Below are 13817 nucleotides of genomic sequence, written 5' to 3' on the forward strand. Positions count from 1 at the left end.
TAGTCACCTGCACACACAGATATCCCCTAAAATAGCTAAAACTAAAACAAACTAAAAACTACTTCCAAAAACATTCAGCTTTGATATTAATGAGTTTTTTGGGTTCATTGAGAACATGGTTGTTGTTCAATAATAAAATTATTCCTCAAAAATACAACTTGCCTAATAATTCTGCACTCCCTGTAGTGTTTGCATTTGACATTAGCTAACATTTCTTTGTTGGTTGATTTACGTTTTCTTACCTTCGTAGTTGTGTATATATGATGCAGCATATAACTTAAATCCTTTATCTAATTTGCTGGCGGGGGTAGTCGTCAATCTGCAAATCCGATGAACATCAGTGATGTTCAATTTTGGGAGCTCTTGTAGGCAGCGAGTGTAGAACGTCGGGGAGCAGCCAAGATGGCGACCGAGGTAGATGCTCTGCTCCGTGGCTAAGCAGGATTTTTCAGTTTTACTTCCCTTTCAGGCGTCGTTTTTTATCTGAATCACAAGCGAGTTATCCTACTGACTGTTTATTCAGTACACGTTTGCGACACTTCTAAGTAACAGCTTCCTGAACCATACTTCAAAGAACTTTTTAGCGACCCGAGCCTTTTTGCAAAGCGATAGCTTAGCTAACAGCAGGAAAGCTCTGTTACCTCAGCGATGTTTCCAACAACTCAGGGTAGCAAAAGGAAGGAAAAAGAAACACCCATGAAATTTAAAAGTCTAACCAAAGGAACATCCAAGGAAATGGAGAGAAGCACAGGTGTAGCTGGCTCAAAAACCAGCCCCAAGAATGCCGTGATTGCCGAACATGACTACAACCGCAGCAAAAGTCCTGAACTGATGCCACTGCCGGACTCGGACCCCAATACTCCAGCCAGACCAGATGGTAAAAAACACAAAGGTGACATAACTCTTGCTGATGTGCAAAACAACATTGCTACTTTAATTAATGAGCGCTCAGATAATCTGGAGGCTATGATCAGCAAGAATACTGTTAACATCGAGGCCATGAAGAAGTCTATTGATTTCATGTTCTTGGAAGTAGAATCTCTGAAGAATGTCACCCAAACCGTTAAAGCTACTTGTGATAAAAACAGCAGCAGAATGTCTCAAGTAGAACTGAAAGTCAACGAAGTTGAAAGATACCATCGGAGATGGATTCTCAGGCTCTCAGGGGTCCGTGAGCAAAAGCAAGAAGACATCACCAGAAAAGTACTTGACATCTGCTGCACTGTTGCCGGGGAAACAAGTGCAGGATTCAAAAACAGCATTGATGTAGTTCATCGCCTGGGCCGCTACAGCGAAGCTCAGAAGAAACCAAGGCTGGTCATCATTCGATTTGTGACAAGATCAGCTCGTGACCTGATCTGGAGGAAAGCTAAAAACTGCTCCTTTCTGAAAGAAAATCACATGAGGTTCACTGAAGATCTGTCCTCTGCCGACAGAGCAATTCGAGAGAAGCTTTGGCCTCTTATTGATGCTGCAAGGAAAGAAGGAAAAATAGCTCACTTTGCCGGGGTCCGTGTGTTCATTGAAGGGAAAGAGGTGCACCCAACGCTCACATCGCCTGAGGATCAAGCTGCACCTGCGTTGATGGAGGTTTCTTTCCCTCCCTGAGGTATAAAGTTACAGATGTCAAAGGAGTTATTTACAATTTTGAGGTTCAGGATAAAAGTTAATACCAGTTCCATGTTAACTAAGGGAAGTAAACTGTTCATTATTTTGTGTTAAAGCCACACTGTCTATATCACTTTGTTCTCTCAATGTCAGGGGTTTAAGAGACACTGTTAAGCGAAAACCTTATTTTTTGTTTGCAAATCAACAGAATACTGACTTTGTTTTTTTTTTCAAGAATTACATTCTGTTATTAAGGATACTGCTTTTTGGAAAACACAGTGTGGCAAGGACCTATGGTTCTCAAATGGATCAGAAAGATCGGCAGGAGTTATTACTCTGAAGAACAAATTTAATGGGAACATTATGCACTCTGAAATGGACTCAGAAGGACCCTATGTGTTAATGATTGTCAACATTGATGGTACACTTCTTCTTCTTGCCAACGTGTATGGTTTTAATTCTAAGTCTGATAATGACTTTTTATTGGATGCCCTTGAAACACGCATTTTGTTCTGGTTATCCAAATACCCTAATCTCTTGTTATTAGTTGGAGGCGATTTTAACATTGCTCCAGATCCTTCACTAGACAGATGGCCACCTAGTTCAAATAACTCTCTGTCCTGTTGTTTAAATACATTTATGCAAAAATTTCATTTAATAGACATTTGGAGAATTAAAAACCCTAAAGCCAGACTATTTACATGGAGTAACAAATCCAACTCTTCTAAATCCCGTATTGACTTTTGGTTAATCTCTGATTGCTTAAATAGGAATAATGTTATAGCCAATATAATGCCAACTCCGCTCACGGATCACAAAGCGATATCACTTCAGGTCTTTTTCAATACTAATGCTGCCCAAACTTGTAGGAGCTGCCACTGGAAACTTAATAATTCCCTTCTAAAACATGAAAAAGTGACTGAAGATATTTTGTCATTAATCAAACATTTCTGGGATAAAGCCCTAACCAGTCATCTCTACTGTCAAAATTGGAAACTCTTTAAATTTGAAGCCGCTAAATATTTAAGAGAGTATGGCTCATCTGCAGCAAAACAAAGGAAAAAGGAAGAAATCAATGTAATTACTAGGATATCTGCTCTCACTCAGATCCCACCAGAGAACCTATCTGAAGAAGATAAAACTGACTTAGCTTTGCAACAGAGTAAGTTAAATGATATGTATAAACTGAAAGCAGAGGGAGCCTTTGTGAGATCAAGGAGAAGATGATTAGGAGAAGGTGAACAACACTCATCCTACTTTTTTAAATTAGAGAAATCTCGTTCTAAATTTAGTTCTGTTCGGAGACTTAATATTGATGGTATTATAACTGATGACCCCGAAAAGTCTCCACCCATTGCTCGATTTTATAAAGATTTATACAAATCAGAGTTTGATGAGAGTGCTGCTCTGAACTTTATGGATCAAATCCCTGATGTGCGAGCAGTTAAAGAAGATCAGATGAGTTTCTGTGATAGGCCGATATCTATTAGTGAAGTGCTACCTGCTATTCGACGTCTTAAACTTAATAAATCCCCAGAAACCGATGGCTTAACCTCTGAATTTTACATTACTTTTGCAGATCAACTGGCTCCATTTCTTCTTAATGTATACATTGAAAGTCTTATAAATCAGTCTCTTCCCCCCACTTTATCACAAGGTCTGTTAACCCTAATCCCGAAGCCAAAGAAAGATCCCACTTATATTGATAATTGGAGGCCAATTTGCCTCCTTAATAATGATTATAAGATCCTAGCCCAGATTTTTGCCAAAAGAGTGAAAGCTGTTTTGAATGATATTATTGATGAAACTCAGTCTGGCTTTATGGCTAACAGACACATATCCAACAACATTAGACTTGTCTTTGACCTAATTGATTATGCAGATTTGTGTAGGGATGATAGCTTTATCTTATTCGTAGATTTCTGCAAAGCGTTTGATATGATTGAACATGGTTTTATTTTTCAGGCTTTGGACAAATTTGGCTTTGGTTCTTATTTTCAGAATGCAATTAAAACAATGTACAAAAATGTAAATTGCTCCATCAAACTACAAGCAGGTACATCACCTAGGTTTAACTTGAACCGCGGTATCAGGCAAGGCTGCCCCATCTCCCCATACTAATTTCTCATCTGTGCCCAACTCCTTTCTGATTATATTAAACGCAGTCCTCTGAAAGGTATAACAATTGCGGATAAAGAAATATTCATTAGTCAAGTTGCTGATGATACCACTCTCTTTTAAAAAAATGCTTCACATTTGCAGATGGCTATTAACACAATTAATGCCTTTTCTTTAGCTTCAGGACTCCACCTAAACATTGGCAAATGTGAACTGCTTGCCCTTAGAAATTGTAACAGTCTATCTATCGCTGGCATCTCAGTGAAAGAGTCTGTCACTTACCTTGGTATCATCATTAATAAAAATCAATCCACCAGGTGCTCCCTTAATTTTACTCCAATTTTGGACAAAACACAACGTAAGCTAAATGCTTGGCTGCAGCGGGATTTATCCATTGAAGGGAGAGTTTTACTCACGAAAGCAGAGGGTTTATCTCGTCTAACTTATGCTGCTTTGTCTCTTGATGTAAATAAAGAAACCCTGGCAGATATTGACAGACTTCTTTATAACTTCATATGGAAGAATAGAATTCATTATATTAAAAGATCAGTTTTATCCAACTCATACCAACATGGTGGAGTAAACTTTCTGGACTTCTCCTCATTAAACAATGTGTTTAAAATAAACTGGATTAAACAATTTTCAGGAACCCAACCTCAATTTGGAACTTTATTCCCAATTATATTTTTTCAAAAATTGGTGGTCTTAACTTCCTTTTGCTTTGTAATTACAGTATCAATAAAATCCCTTTAAAACTATCCAACTTTCATAAACAAATGCTTCTTTCCTGGTCATTGATTTATAAACACAACTTTTCTCCACATAGATACTATATTTGGAACAATAGAGACATTTTATACAAACATAAGTCTGTGTTTTTAAGTAACTGGTTTGATAATGGGATTCATCGTGTTGCACAACTTATAAATCCTGTTGGAGGTTTACTCTCTTACTCAGAATTTATGAATACATATGGTCTTCCTGTTCCACCAAAGGAATATGCCATAGTGTTTGATGCTATCTCTGCTGGGGTCTTAATGTTGTTTAGAAATCCTGTTGTTAATGATTTGACCCCTTTACCGCTGGATCCTGCTGTTACTTATGTTGGTCAGGTGTGTTTCCCCTCTATAAAGAGGAAAAACAACCGTGAAATACGAACTCTGTTTTAAAAAGACAGAACTTGTGTCCCAACGGCTGTCGCCTACTGGAATAACTTATACCAGGACCTGGAATGGGAGAAGATTTGGACCTTACCGTCAAAATTTCTATTAAATAACAAAGTAAAGGAAATATCTTTTAAAGTTATTCATCGTTTTTACCCAACCAGATCTTTTCTTGTACGTTATAAAAAGGACATTGATGTTAACTGTACATTTTGTAATTGTGTGAAGGAAGACATTTCTCATTTATTTTGGTCATGCTTATACACAAATCTTTTCTGGCAAGAATTTTGTGTTTTTGTTGTTTCCTTAATCTTTTCTGAGTTCTCTCTTTGTTATGAGAAAATATTGTTTGGTTTCTTTAAGTACCCCATGCACAGGGCAAACGAATGTTATTTGATTAATTTAATGATATTATTAGCTAAATTTCATATACATAAGTCGAAATTTTCTAATGCAAAACCATCCTTTAAATGAAACCAAACAATATGTAAAAACCATACAACATTCTCAAAATTTAAAAGCTGTCAAAACCATAAACTTATGTTCCCTATTCAATATCATGTGATTCTTTATTAGATTGTTTTGTTTTCCCATAGAAACCCCCTGACATTGTGCTTGTTATTTTTTGTATTTGTATTCTGTGCTTTGTCAATAAAGCGTATTCAAGAAAAAAAAAAAAGAGTGTAGAACGTCGCCATGGTTTAACGATACCGGAAGCACTGGGGCAGGACTACATAGAACGCGGAAGTGATTGTGCAAGTAGTCCATTGGCGCTACTTTTGAAATAACACTCCACGGGGATACGTTGTGCAGCTGAGTCACGTGACCGCACAGCAACAAATCACAGCGGAGCCGGGTAAAGGGGGCGGAGCAAAATGTGTGTGCAGGAGAGGAGTCGAGCAGAGAGAGCTTCATGCTTTTTCATGAAACGGGAGTAAAGTAGTGAACTTACAGGAACATATACCACTACCGACGTTTGGATCGATATCTGCATCGATCTGCACACCCTTTGTCTCCTGGATCCCAAGTGAGATCAGCGTGAACCACGTGGGTCTCTGCTCCCTGATCTGTTTCTTAAGACTTCCAGCTTCATCACGGAGTTTCTCTCGGTTTGTGGGCTCATCTAAAGGTAAGCATCGAGCTAACTTTAATGCAGGTTCAGTTTATGCTGAGTTTAGCTCTGTTGAGAATAATAGATTGCTTGGTATACACTGGAGTTAGACAGACTGTAGAGTTTGTGATTGCTTGCAACATCATAATATGGCGGTTGCAAGGGGGAAAGAATACATACAGAAAAATAGTCTTGGAATATGAACAAAAGGATGGAGTGCAGGGCAGGAGAACAACCAACCCCCACCCCCAGGACATGAAGCCACAGGTGCAAGCCTGGGGGAGCGCAACCCCATGGTGAGAGTAGTGGAAGCTTACTGAGAAGGGGGCCCAAGGGCTTTGGAGCGTGATGTCACGGGGGTGGGCGTGGAAAGGATTTTGGCCTGATGCGCCATTTTCCGGGGCAAAGCTCAAGCGACAGAGGGTCGAAAGCACATGGATAACATCAGCTATGGTTCATACTTGCTGTGTGGTCGGCTGCAATGTTCGATCGCCCGACCGGCAAGAGAATAAGCTTGAAAATGGTTTAGCTTTTCATTCTTTCCCAACCTGGAAGCAACACGAGGCAGCTCGTGTAATGGATGTTACTGCGTCTAGCCTGGATAGCAGCTGTGAGACGAGCTGATATCCAGTTCTCTTCCATCTCCAAATATCTGTTGGTGCTAGAGACATTTTCATTCCAGTAAGTTCTAAATATGTTCATATCACTCTTTATAGCCTATTAGTTTTATTTTCGATGCGCTCTGAGGTCATAGCAAATTAGAACAAACGTCCTACTGAGGGATTTTACAGAACTACCTTCTATTCATGGAGTTGCTAATTATTTGGCATTATTGCAGGCAAACCAGCCTATGAAATGGATAAAACACATTGTGACTGGTTCCAGCGCTACACAAGGGACCTGCTTCAAACATACCACCATGCCAATCAGATTACTTCTTCTATGTGAGGGTGAAGAGGTGACCCTTCTGGATAAGCTGGTGAAGGTTTGCTGCGTTTTGGTAAACAGTGTGGTAGTAATCTCAGTCACTTGGACTGAAGAAGTCACTTGGATGAGTGACGAAACGTTTCTCCCACAAAACGCTACGTCCAGATGAACAGATTCAAGTTTTGGAGATTTACTTTCCTGGATGATTGAGAATGCATCAAGTGTGGTAGTAAAACCAGGGAAAACTGAAACTTGCTCCTGCAGTGACATGGCTGCAGGTCTCCGCGACTCCGGCCATACAGGTGCAGTGGGCGGCTTCAACCTTCCCTGTGATGCTCACAGTGACCCATGGCTGCAATGCTGGTTCATTCGTCTTTAAGAGTGCAGTACCTGAAACGCACACAGACAAAGTTAATTTAAAGACAAAAACTAATGAGCCAACACAAATATGTTTTATCTACTTTATCATAAATGTAACAAAGTGTTTAGAAAGTTAGCACATACATTTAATTTTTCATTTCTTTATGTGTCCATCTATAGAACGCTGCATGTTATATTCTAAATCTGCCTGTTCTTTCTCAGAAATCCGTCTGCTAAAAATGAACCTAAAGTATGTAATGCAAGGATGTAATCACTTTTAAGGGAAGTGACAATTATGAATCACTTAATATGATAAAGAGATTCTGCAGGTCATTAATCAATGTATAAAACTAAATAAAATAAAATGTATTTTTAGTGACAGGGGATACAAACATGGAAGCAAGATGTGTAATTAGAATTATTTATAATAAATATGAATAAATTATTGCAATTTCTTTAACCATAAAGAATAACTAAATCCTTCAGGACAATGTCACATCAATGCACTGAATTCACTATGTTATCCCTCTAACAGAGCCTCCACATGTTCTCACTGTAATTTCCCTCTCATGAATGAATTTATGCTGCATTAATCTGAATGTTCGGGGGAAATTAAACGCATTTCACTCGCAGTACTCAAGATGACTTACCTTTGTTTGAATGACGACTTGTAGTGCTGGGCGATATGGAAAAATATTTATCACGATATGAATTATTTTATATCACGACAACCATATATATCACGATATACCACCTGACCTGTGATCATCTAGAAAGTACGGTCTATAAACAGCAAGTGCCGAGGGTGCAGTCTTTGTTTTGAGTTACCGTAAAGTATGTCGCAAATCTGGGGGCATGTACAGCAGCACCAGCTCGCAAACCACAAGACGGAGTTTCTTTGTGAAAAATATAATTTTTTTATACTTTTAACTTTATGCAAGAGAAAATAGAGCATGTACAGGGTGGGCCATTTATATGGATACACCGTAATAAAATGGGAATGGTTGGTGATATTAAAGTCCTGTTTGTGGCACATTAGTATATGTGAGGGGGAAAACTTCTCATGATGGGTGGTGACCATGGTGGCCATTTAGAAGTCAGACATCTTGGATACAACTTTTGTTTTTTCAATAGGAAGAGGGCCATGTGACACATCAAACTTATCGGTAATGTCACAAGACAAACAATGGTGTGCTTGGTTTCAACGTACCTTTATTCTTTCATGAGTTATTAACAAGTTACTGAACACATAAAATGTGTCCAATGTGCTGCCCATTGTGTTGGATTGTCAATGCAACCCTCTTCTCCCACTCTTCACACACTGATAGCAACACCGCAGGAGAAATGCCAGCACAGGCATCCAGTATCCGTAGTTTCAGGTGCTGCACATCTCGTATCTTCACACCATAGACAATTGCCTTCAGATGACCCCAAAGATAAAAGTCTAAGGGGGTCAGATCGGGAGACCTTAGGGGCCATTCAACTGGCCCACGACGACCAATCCACTTTCCAGGAAACTGTTCATCTAGGAATGCTCGGACCTGGAACCCATAATGTGGTGGTGCACCATCTTGCTGGAAAAACTCAGGGAACGTGCCAGCTTCAGTGCATAAAGAGGGAAACACATCATCATGTAGCAATTTCAAATATCCAGTGGCCTTGAGGTTTCCATTGATGAAGAATGGACCCACTATCGTTGTACCCCATATACCACACCAAATTATCACTTTTGTTGTTCCAACAGTCTTGGAGGGATCCATCCAATGTGGGTTAGTGTCAGACCAATAGCGGTGGTTTTGTTTGTTAACTTCACCATTCACATAAAACTTTGCCTCATCACTGAACAAAATCTTCTGCGTGAACTGAGGGACCTGTTCCAATTTTTGTTTTGCCCATTCTGCAAATTCTGTGCGCCGATCTGGGTCATCCTCGTTGAGATGCTGCAGTAGCTGGAGTTTGTAAGGGTGCCATTTGTGAGTAGCTAATATCAGCCGAAGGGGTGTTCGACTCATGCCACTCTCCAGTGACATGCGGCGAGTGCTACGCTGTGGGCTCTTGCTGAATGAAGCTAGGACAACCACTGATGTTTCTTCATTAGTGACAGTTTTCTTGCGTCCACATTTTGGCAAATCCAACACTGAACCAGTTTCACGAAACTTAGCAAGCAGTTTGCTGACTGTAGCATGGGAGATGGGTGGTCTCGTAGGGTGTCTTGGATTGAAATCTGCTGCAGTGACCCGGTTACTGCGTTCACCAGATATCAACACAATTTCGATCCGCTCCTCACGTGTTAACCTCTTCGACATGTCAATGGCTGTGAACAAAGGGAAGATGTAAATAACTCATGAAACAAGTTAGGTTGAAACCAAGCACACCATTGTTTTTCTTGTGGCATTACCAATAAGTTTGATGTGTCACATGGCCCTCTTCCTATTGAAAAAACAAAAGTTGTATCCAAGATGGTCGACTTCTAAATGGCCACCATGGTCACTGCCCATCTTGAGGAGTTTGGCCCCTCACATATACTAATGTGCCACAAACAGGACTTTAATATCACCAACCATTCCCATTTTATTACGGTGTATCCATATAAATGGTCCACCCTGTATATTGAGAAGACAACACTAATATATTTGCCACAGGCTATTTAACCCTTTAAGACCTACCATAGAACCAAGTCCGCCAGAGCTTATCTTTATGTTTTCACATGCTGTAGTGCCATTTTTCGGAGCATTTCAAGTTTCCATACATCAATACAACCGTTATAACCCAAATTTTAATAATATGTATGCATTAGGTCCATAGTAACTACATAAATTGGAAAAACTTGTAATGCAATAAACTACAAAAAAATTGAAAATCTTTTTGTTTTTTTACATATATTTTTAGTTAAAACAAATTTAAGAGGTGTATCCCTCAAAACTGTAAATAGAAAAGTTTCAAACCACAAGAAGTTTATTTTGAGTGTCTTCATAGTTTTATTTTTGAGATACACTAATTTTTATATACTACAGGAAAAATGAAAATAGTTTATTTTGATGCATTATAATATTTCCAACAGTGTAATTTGAGTTCTAAGCATCCCAGAAACGATACAGAAAAGCATAAAGTCAAACATGACTTTTAAAAACATAAACATAGGCTTATAAGGCCCTTTCGCGAAAATAACGTCACTTCTGGTTTCGGGCAGGTAATGGCGGACATGCAATAATTTGCGCTGACGTATATGCCAACGTAGGAAGTGTTATGAACAGCGGCAAAGCGTTTTTCTGGAATATTATCTTTTTGTTGCTGCAAGTTTGGAATATTATGTTTTTGTTGCTGCAAGTGCTTCTTATGCAATTTTTGCAAAGCTATATGTGGAAGGAAACCGTGACCTAGGACAAGCTAATGGCATAAGATGTAAGTACAACTCGTCCGGTTTCACATGCAAAAAAAATTATTGCACTGCCATACGTGGTTCCAGTTCTACAGAGATTTAAAAATAGTTAGGTAAAATGGAGTGTGCCTGCTCTGACCAGTTGTAAAGGGTTAATTATATATTTTATGTAATAATTTATAAAAATTTGGGTTAGAAACGATAGAAGACAAATGGCACGATAGACACTTTTCTATCATCTACACGATATATATATCGTTATATCGCCCAGCACTAACGACTTGTACTCGCTGACTCCATTGACAAGGTACGAAAAAATGTCACGCTACATCAATAGCTGTAGGTCTTCAGGGTTACTACTCCACTGCCGTATTTCATGCGGGTCCACATTTCCAATGCACGCTATTTTCTGCAAGTGCTGCTGCTTTGCCTCTCAATGCAATTGGTCTCTATACAGTCTATTCTCTTTTGAGCTACTTTTAAGCATTTTTCTTGTAGTCGCCGTTATAACACAGTGTGTTTGTTTTGATTCGTTGCCCCAGAAGATGGTGCAGCGTTCCCACAATACATTGCGGCGTGATGTCAACTCCAAAGCCCTATAGAGAGAGTAGTGGAAGCCTACTGCGAAGGGTGCCAAAGGGCTACGTTTGCTTGCTTGTTCAATTATTTCCATCGTGCTTTGACTGCGGCTGTAACCAGACCTATTCCAGCAGGATTTGTAAAAAGCATTTTGCCAGACACACAAAGCCGGACAACTTTTGTTCTGAGTCTAAGAAGCTTAGAGAGAAAGTGATCGGACTTCTCGTGTGGCTAGGTGCTCTTGAGGTTCACTTTCTCTTGACCCCACAGATTCTTTTGATATCCCAGCTGGAGAAGAAGGGTCAGATGAGGCTGAAGTATTTTTCATCAAAGCTTTATTATCACTGATCCAGCTACATGCAGTCACAGCAAACACCAAGTGGTTCTGAGGAGTACTTCTCATACACACACCTTAGCTGTATTCCAATTCAGGGTCTGCAGCCTTGGAGGATGCGGGCCATGCGGGAATCGTCCTCGAAGACCGGAAGTGAGATGCTTGTGTAATGGGACGGTCTGGCCTCCATGGCGCTGCTCAGGCTGCCTAGCAACCATGATACTAACCGCTGGAAACGTTTCATACAGCATTGTTTGAAATGAAAGAGAAAATGTTTTTGTTTATCTGTTTATTTTTATATGAGCTTTCTTTGATTTGTTGAGTATCTGAGGCTGAGACCGCGGGTCGGTAAAAACGTGATTGTTGGGCTTCATTTCTGTACTGAACAGTCATTTTAAGATTAGCTAGTAAATGACCATTAGCTAATGCTGTCATGAGACTAAAGTCATCTCATGTTGGTAATGTAAATATTATACTGCCAATATTACAGTTATTATTATATTAATCATTATTAGTTATGACAGCATTGAACTTGAACTCTGTGTCAAATACTGAGCTTCAGTAAGGATTCAAGTTGCATTTATTTATGTCCTATCACCTTAAATCTTCACTCAAAGACAGTGTATATATAGATGTATCATATATAAGATACACATATTGTTATTTCATTTTGTTGGCATTACTAAATTTGGCTCAATTCTTACATATATTTGTAACAAGAAAATGTACAAATTGTGATAACTGTTTCTGATCAAATGAAGAGTAGAATGATAGCATTAACTGACTTTCTTGTTGTGTTTGTGGATATATTACTGACTTTAATTATCCATAAATTCATCGCATTCTCTGTAAGATTAAGGTCAACTGTGGAACAGCATATATTTTAAAGTCAAGGCTTAAGATTAAGAAAAGACTACGTCTGCATGGCCCACAAGCTCATGTGACCTTAGGACGTCACTGTCATCTTCCTGCTCCTGAAAATATATACATACAACCACCCTTTTCCTTGTCTGGGTGGAGTAGGTGGAATGTAATGAGGTGCTTCAGGTGGCTGAGTTTATACTGCTACCATGAAATGTGTGAGCCGGACTTGTGGATCTATAGAGGTCCATATATACAGAGTGTAGCATCCACTGGGTAAAGGCAGTGATATGCAGGGGGGTCAGTGGCGTTTTCCCTTTCAGGTTCTTGTGGCAACTGATGACTTTCTTGTTGTAGCTGCTTCTCAGGTTCCACACTGAAGTTTCATAGGTATTGTTGTCACTGAGGAGTTTAGTCATGTTTATTTGCTCTGCTTTTTGTTATCAGGGATAAAATGCATATACTTTTTGTGTCCCAGCTGAGTAACAGGAGAAGAGTCTGGTGGAGCAGCAGAGGAACCACTATAGAGGAAACAATGACTTCAACACAAAAGGTGAGAAAAATATCACACTTACACTGTTATTGAAACTGTGTGCTCAGTTGGTTGCTTTTTAAAAACGCGTTAACAGCAGCTTTATCTTTTCCATCCCGGGCTCCTCCATATACACAGAACCTACATTCACAAACAAAAAACTCAGATGTTACAAGAAGATACAAACATAATTTTTTATCGGCACACATTAAAACAACAATATCAAAAATTGAACTCACAATTGTTTATGAGTAAAATACCGTATTTTCACGACCATAAGGCGCACTTAAAAGTCTTAGATTGTCTTCAAAAAGTACGGCGCGCCCTATAGTACAGTGCGCCCTGTGTGTTGTAATGAGGACGTAGTAGAGAACACCATGAGAACGCTAAAGGGTGAAGTGTGGGTGTTGACTGTAGGGGTATATACGATCGCACATACCTGTATAAAAGTACAGGTATGTGCGTTATGCAGGACATCGTTGTTTTAACAACCCTGAAAATGGCAAAGAGACACGCCACGAAGCACAGTTTAAACTGAAGGCCATCAGCTACGCGGAGGAACATGGAAATCGAGCAGCGGCGAGAGAATTTAAGATTAACGAATCGATGGTTCGCAAATGGAGGAAGCTAGAAAACAAGCTCCGGCAGGTCAAGAAAACGCAGCTGAGTTTCCGCGGACATAAGGCGAGGTGGCCCGAGTTGGAGGAAAGACTCGAGCGGTGGATCATCGAGCAAAGAACGAGCGGGAGAAGCGTTTCGACGGTCACCATTCGGCTAAAAGCAGTTTCACTAGCTGAAGAGATGAACATTGAACATTTCAAGGAGGCCCGTCTTGGTGCTTTCGT

The 13817-nt window shown here is 39.6% G+C and overlaps 1 pseudogene; it reads left to right on the forward strand.

The window, feature by feature from the left end:
- Positions 1-5794: 5794 nt before the first annotated feature.
- LOC120438226 overlaps positions 5795-13817 on the forward strand; it is an 84052-nt pseudogene continuing 76029 nt past the window's right edge.

This window comes from Oreochromis aureus, linkage group 3 (assembly GCF_013358895.1).
Source record: "Oreochromis aureus strain Israel breed Guangdong linkage group 3, ZZ_aureus, whole genome shotgun sequence".
Lineage (NCBI taxonomy): Eukaryota > Metazoa > Chordata > Actinopteri > Cichliformes > Cichlidae > Oreochromis > Oreochromis aureus.